This window comes from Camellia sinensis, chromosome 14, assembly GCF_055761805.1.
Source record: "Camellia sinensis isolate YWXY chromosome 14, ASM5576180v1, whole genome shotgun sequence".
In the NCBI taxonomy this organism is placed as follows: Eukaryota; Viridiplantae; Streptophyta; class Magnoliopsida; order Ericales; family Theaceae; genus Camellia; species Camellia sinensis.
In genome coordinates this window covers 143,411,089-143,417,748 of record NC_138974.1, presented here as the reverse complement: position 1 = coordinate 143,417,748, position 6,660 = coordinate 143,411,089, and the positions used below count along the sequence as shown (strand labels likewise).

Here is a 6,660-nt window from a genome sequence, read left to right as displayed (position 1 = left end):
TGAAAACAAGCGGATGTGCACAATCAAATCCCTACTTCCATCGAATCTGTTGATGTGGGGTATCTTAAATTTCTCTGGTAATCTGACTGAAGCTTCAATGTACCCGTCTTCAATATCCAGAATAGAGTTGAAACCCTAGAATATTTTCAGCACTTTCTCCGGCCTGGCAATCTTGACCAAGGCTGGATCGATTTCATTGATATCAAAAGGAAAGATTCCCGCAGGGGGTTGAACCAGAGGCCTTTAAGCTCGAGCCAGAGGAAATATTTCCTGAGCAACTGGGATTTAGGGATTTTCTACTAGTGGAGGTGGATCTGGGTTTGGTTGGGAGTGGATGCATGGTCGATGTGGATGCCTCAGATGTACGTCGTAGATCATCGATGATTTCATCCTGTGCGGCCATCCTTTAGTTTACTGTATCCATGGTTCTCTAGAAAGTTGCCATCGTGGCAGCAAATTCTTCCGTGTTCTGTGCCATTATTGGTCTAAGTGAGTTAGATGCTGGTGAAATACTTGAGTGAGAATAGATAGGTGTTTGAAGAATGCTTTGTACTGGTGCTGCTGACTGTCTGCTTCGTATTCGTCGATCAATTGGCACAAGTGAGACTAACAACAAGGTCTTGAGCTTTGCAAAGCCTGCTAGAGCGAGTCCACACAACTTGGGAAATATCAGGTCGTTTTGAAGCTATGATGGTAAACCACCTAGCAAAAGTTACCTTGTCCTATCTTTTGTCATGAACTAGAATTCACTACTTCAATCAATGAACCTCACAACATCCTGCATATGGGTGGCATCCTATTCTAATTTGGGATAGTCCCTATGGCTTACTATATGAAGCTAGGACAAATGGTCAAAAAGGGTACCTCAGTAAGATTACCTAATGTACCTCTCACACCTAACACCGAGAAGTGAAAGGTGGATCAAACAGTACAACGGTAATCCTGATCCAAGGAATGTGTTTCCAACATTGCAGAGCCCATGACTGACTAGCCTTTTGGCAAGCTTTTGGGCAAGCATCCAGCAAACCGTCCAGGAATAGCAGATGGAAAACGCAGTGACTTATAGTAACAATGCAAATGCTATGCAAAGAACATATATATGTAGATAAAATTTCACATCATGAATTTCAAGTCTAGTTCTCTAAGTCCCCAATAGAGTCACAAGAAACTGTAGCTTGTTTTTCATGCTCATTTCGGATACAATTAGCCCTACAGTTCGGACTTCCGTGGTTCTGAATCTGATTTCACAAGAGCAATGTGAAACAGTGAAAACACAAAAAGAGTCCAAATCTGGCAATTCTTTTGGAAAATCAATTTTGAATCAAATGCCAAAAGTTGGACTTCTTTGCCAGATTACCGAGTCACCACCCAAATATTTTTGGAAAATTTAGGAAACCTGTGACTCGTGCCAAAGGCCACTTATCCGTCATCATGATAGTGTCATGAATTGAGCACCCCACTCCCCGATCAAAGATCGGCCTCTACTAATCATGATGTGATTTTTAGTTACATTATGTGCTCTTATTCTAATTTTTAGACTAACATTACTATGTGTTGCACACAAGTATAGACTAATTTGCAAAAGTTGGAATGGTTTGACTTCATGTTTGGTTGAAAATTGTTTTGAATATGCGTCACTTGAAAAGTGAGTTTGTATGTACATTAATCAATTTGTCCTAATTTAGCAATTAGTTTGCAACCACCAGCATTCAAACAGGTATATCATCTAAGCATTTAGCCTCATGGAAAGCATGCTTAACATGCCAACAATCACACGTAATGCAAGATGCTAAAGCAATACACGATCACCTAGGACTCCAAGGCAACCCAAATAAAAAAATGTTGAGAAAATATGCATGTTCCTAAACAATACAATGTGACTAATGCAACACACACATGTATTCCATTTTTATAGCCTCAGCTATGAGCATGGTATATGATCCAATTCCAAGACATGTGATAAATCATGTTTTCAATCAATGAAATTGAAATTGCCAGTGGTTAGTATGATTAGCCGAACCCAAATGCATGTGAGGCGAGTCTATGCAAACATGAGAATGCTAATTAAATATAATGCCCTACACTACCATTATAAGTGGCTAAATAAAAGGGAGAAAGAAATGGGGGTTTGAAGACATACACGTTATTACAGATTTGTCATCGTGCAAGAGGAAGCAAATAAGTGTCCAAATGTTCGGAATAAACTAACTATTACAAATCTGAATAAATGAAGTTTAAAACTAGCTAAGTTATTACAACAAAGATATTAGAATGGGCAATAATTTAGTAGTCCAAGTTAACTATTTTATAATTACAAATAAACAATACTAATAGCTACAACAATAATAATTACAACAAAGCTAATAAGAAATTTAATCTAAGCAACCATGAGGCACAATGATCACATGCACAGTGCCCAGAAGCTGCTCTGTCTACCCAGACTACTCTACCTCACCTTCAACCACTGCCCTTGGTTTTTGCAAAAACCTCAATGCTTACCAAACATTAGGATCCAGCCGGCTCCAAATGAGATCCGGCCAGGCCAAAACAGTGCCGGCCTGCACCAAATTTTATGCCAAAAAGTGTTTTGTCCTCTAAGGTTAGAACAGTGCAGACAGAGCCTTTCTAGGCCCTGTTTGTCCCTTCTACCCCTCTCTATCATGGGAAACTTAAGAGAAAGACAAATTCGCATTCGAACCCATCAATTAGCACAAGTTGATGGCTTGATGATCCCGAACACATTTGGACAAAATTAATAAATGTGATGAAAAACCACCCTTCCCTCCTATCATGAAGGGTCAAAAAGGGAAGTAGACACGCTCTAAGTCTTATCAACATATCATGAATTGACACATGACAATTCTCAGAATGATGGACTTGACATAACGTTCGGCCAAATCCAACCAAGTCTAAGCATTTTATTAGTCTTTACCATTCTTTAATCAATTTGTCCAAAATAATGTTTAAGTTCGCTGAATAAGAAGAAACGTCAAAGGAGAAGTGATTCTTGGCATAAAAGAGAGCCTATGCCTTGACGATGAACCTCCATAGAGATTAAGCCATTGAGCATAGGTCTCTATCCCATGCTTTGAATAACCGTCGATCGGTTTAAGTAACTCTCAAAACCAAACGGTAATAAAAGAAAAGGGAGAGGTGGTAGAAATGACTTATGCGAAATTGATTATTTAGGATGAGATTCTTGACAAAATAAAAAATATCAAAGCATGGGTGACACAACATAACTAGCTAGATATGAAGCCTTACAACACAACAAGCTAGATATTCAAAGCATACCTTAATTAAATAAATTACAACAGCCCTAAAACAACCCTTGATATGCTAAAAGTAGTGAGAGCGGGTCATTTTTTTCGGCCGGGGGACGTACTGGGAACGGTTCCTCGCGAGGCCTTTCCCCGGGCAGCGAATAGTCGACTCAGAATTGCTATGGACAAGGGAATCTGACTGTTTAATTAAAACAAAGCATTGTGAGTCCCTGCGGATGCTCACGTAATGTGATTTCTGCCTAGTGCTCTAAATGTCAAAGTGAAGAAATTCAGCCAAGAGCGGGTAAACAGTGGGAGTAACTATGACTCTCTTAAGGTAGCCAAATGCCTCTTCATCTAATTAGCGACGCGTATGAATGGATTAACGAGATTCCCACTGTCACTGTCTACTATCCAGCGAGACCACAGCTAAGGGAGCGGGCTTGGTAGAATCAGCGAAAAAGAAGACCCTGTTGAGCTTGATTATAGTCCAACTTTGTGAAATGACTTGAGAGGTGTAGGATAAGTAGGAGTTGGAAATGGCAAAAGTGAAATACCACTACTTTTAATGTTATTTTACTTATTCCGTGAATCGGAGGCGGGGCACTGCCCTTCTTTTTGGACCCAAGGCCCGTCTCGACGGGCTGATCCAGGCAGAAGACATTGTCAGGTGGGGAGTTTGGCTGGGACGGCACATCTGTTAAAAGATAACGCAAGTGTACTAAGACAAGCTCAACGAGAACAGAAATCTCCTGTGGAACACAAGGGTAAATGCTCGTTTGATTCTGATTTCCAGTACGAATACAAACCATGAAAGCGTGGCCTAACGATCCTTTAGACCTTTAGAATTTGAAGCTAGAGGTGTCAGAAAAGTCATCATAGGGATAGCTGGCTTGTGGCAGCCATGCGTTCATAGCGGCGTTGCTTTTTGATCCTTCGATGTCGGCTTTTCCTATCATTGTGAAGCAAAATTCACCAAGTGTTGGATTGTTCACCCATTAATGGGGAACATGAGCTGGGTTTAGACCGTCATGAGATAGGTTAGTTTTACCCTACTAATGACAGTGTCATAATAGTAATTCAACCTAGTATGAGAGGAACCGTTGATTTGCACAATTGGTCATCGCGCTTGGCTGAAAAGCCAGTGGCGTGAAGCTACCATATGCTGGATTATGACTGAACACCTCTAACTTAGAATTCAGGCTAGAAGCGACGCATGCCCCCACCGCCCGCTTGCTGACCCGCAGTAGGGGACGTCTGGCCCCCAAAGGCACATGTCGTTGGTGAAGCCCGCGTAGTGGATGAGCCGCACGGGCCGCCTTGAAATACAATTCCTATCTGGAGTGGCTAGTAGAATCCTTTGTAGACAACTTAAATACATGACAGGGTATTGTAAGTGGTAGAGTGGCCTTGTATAGACACCCCATTTTCGACCGTCCTCAAGACTTGGACGTCACCGTTTGAACACCCGGTGATCATCCATGTTTGTGTTCGTTTGGAGTTCCTGGAGGTCTCGGCTACGCGCTTTGCCTTAGGATCTCCGAACTCGACTGTTTAGTGTCTGGTTTTGCACCAAACACTTGTGTTTTGCCTTGGAGGGGCAGGGAATGCCTTGTGAGGCATCCCCACACATCACCGGCCATGGCCAGAGGCCACCGGCTGGTGTTTTGTTGCCATCGGCAATGTATATTGCCGGTTGGCATTTTTTGTTGTCGGTCGACAGTCCATTTTGTCAAAATGCAATTTTGAGCAGCCGACTACTGTTCATCTGCTTTTGCAGATATTTTAATATAGTTGTATGGCATTTTGTTCCCCTCCATACACGTGTATGGAGGGATGGCTTCCTTGTTAGCTTCTTGAGTAAGCTTTACAAGATTGGCTTCTCTATAAGAGGAGCCCTCCTCTCTTGGCTTTAGGGTTAGACAAAAAGGTTAGAAAATATACAGAGGAGAGCTCTGGATTAGGGTTAGGGTTTGTGTCTCACCTATCTTTGTTTCTCTCTTTCTTTTTACCTTTGTGTGTATATAAGTGCATTTGTGTCTTACTATTGCACACAAACACATAGTGTTACACCTTCCCTTGGCTACTGAGGTTCTAAGAGGTTGTTCTTGAGGTTCTTGGGTGGTTTTGAGCTTGGAGGAGCAGCTGGTCCACCATGGTTGAAGAGGTCTTCAAGGGTAACAATCTTACCCCTTTTTACCCCTTTCTTGCATTGCATTTTTTCCTATCTTAGAAATGTTTTTGAGCTTAGTGTATAATATAAAAAAGTTCTATTTTTAGGCCCTCTAAATAGTTTGTTTAGAGTGTTTTGTGGTTTGGAGGTGTTTGACCCCTCTTAGGCCTTGAGAGGCCCCATTTTGTGCTATTTTGAGTGAGCTTCGGGACCTTGGTTTTTGGGCCTCCTCACCACTGAAATCTTGAGGGATTTCAGAGGTGAGGATGGTTCCTTGAGGTCCTAGGGAGGAGTGGGCCACCCCCCTCTCCTTGTTGTCCTTGAAATGGACCATTTTTGGCCTCTTGAGGGAGCACCTAGCTAAGCTTCATGTTGACCATGCCTTAGCTGATTTTTGTGCTTATTATGTCATAATATGCCTCTGTTTTTTGTTGGTTTTGGTACACCATGCATGCTTAGCTTGCCTACCTTGTAATGCCATGTTTAGCCCTTAACATGCCTTAGGTTGTAAGCCGTCGTTCAAGCATGTTTTAAGTCTAGCTTTGTGAAGCTTTTGTGCTTATTTTGCCATGCTAGAGGTCTGTCCTTAGTTGTTTGGGTCGACCAAGGCATGCTTAGTATAGCCCCTTTGCATTTTTGGTTTGTTGGCCTAAAGTGTGTGAATGTATAGCATGCATCCTTGCCTTAACTAAGTGGGTTGGGACCATTTTCCATGTTATTTCAGTCCCTTTAACATTCTTGTATGCTTGCCTTGGATGCCTCTTTGAAGCTTTGAAAGCTTGTCTTGCATGCTCCATGTTTTGGTCATTGTGCATGCTTTTGAATTTGAGCCACTTAGATGCTATCTAGGTGTCCCTTGGGTGTTGTTTAGGTTCGCATTAGACCTATTTTAAGTCCTCTTAGCCTTGTGAGGCTTGGTTGACTTAGTCTTGGTTTAAGCCTCTTGGCTTGTCTTGGGTTTTTTGGCTTTGTTTGCATGCCTTGTTTATCTTGTTTAATTGGCTTAGCACCTTTTGTAACATGATTTTCAATGCTTAACTTGCATGCCATTAGTCCATGTTATGCCTCTTTCAAGTGTGCTTGAGAGTTTCCCTTTTGTGCTTGAGTGTTAGCCCTTTAACATGTGCATATGTGTATGTGTGTTTAGTCCTCATTTCATAGCACTTATGGCCACTGTTTTGGGCCTAATTAGAGCTGCCTAAATCATGCTTAAGTCCATCCTTT

The 6,660-nt window shown here is 41.8% G+C and overlaps 1 pseudogene; it reads left to right on the top strand.

Annotated features, from left to right (window-relative positions):
• The first annotated feature begins 3,264 nt into the window (after window positions 1-3,264).
• Window positions 3,265-4,725, top strand: LOC145808134 (25S ribosomal RNA; annotated as a pseudogene).
• Window positions 4,726-6,660: the final 1,935 nt, after the last annotated feature.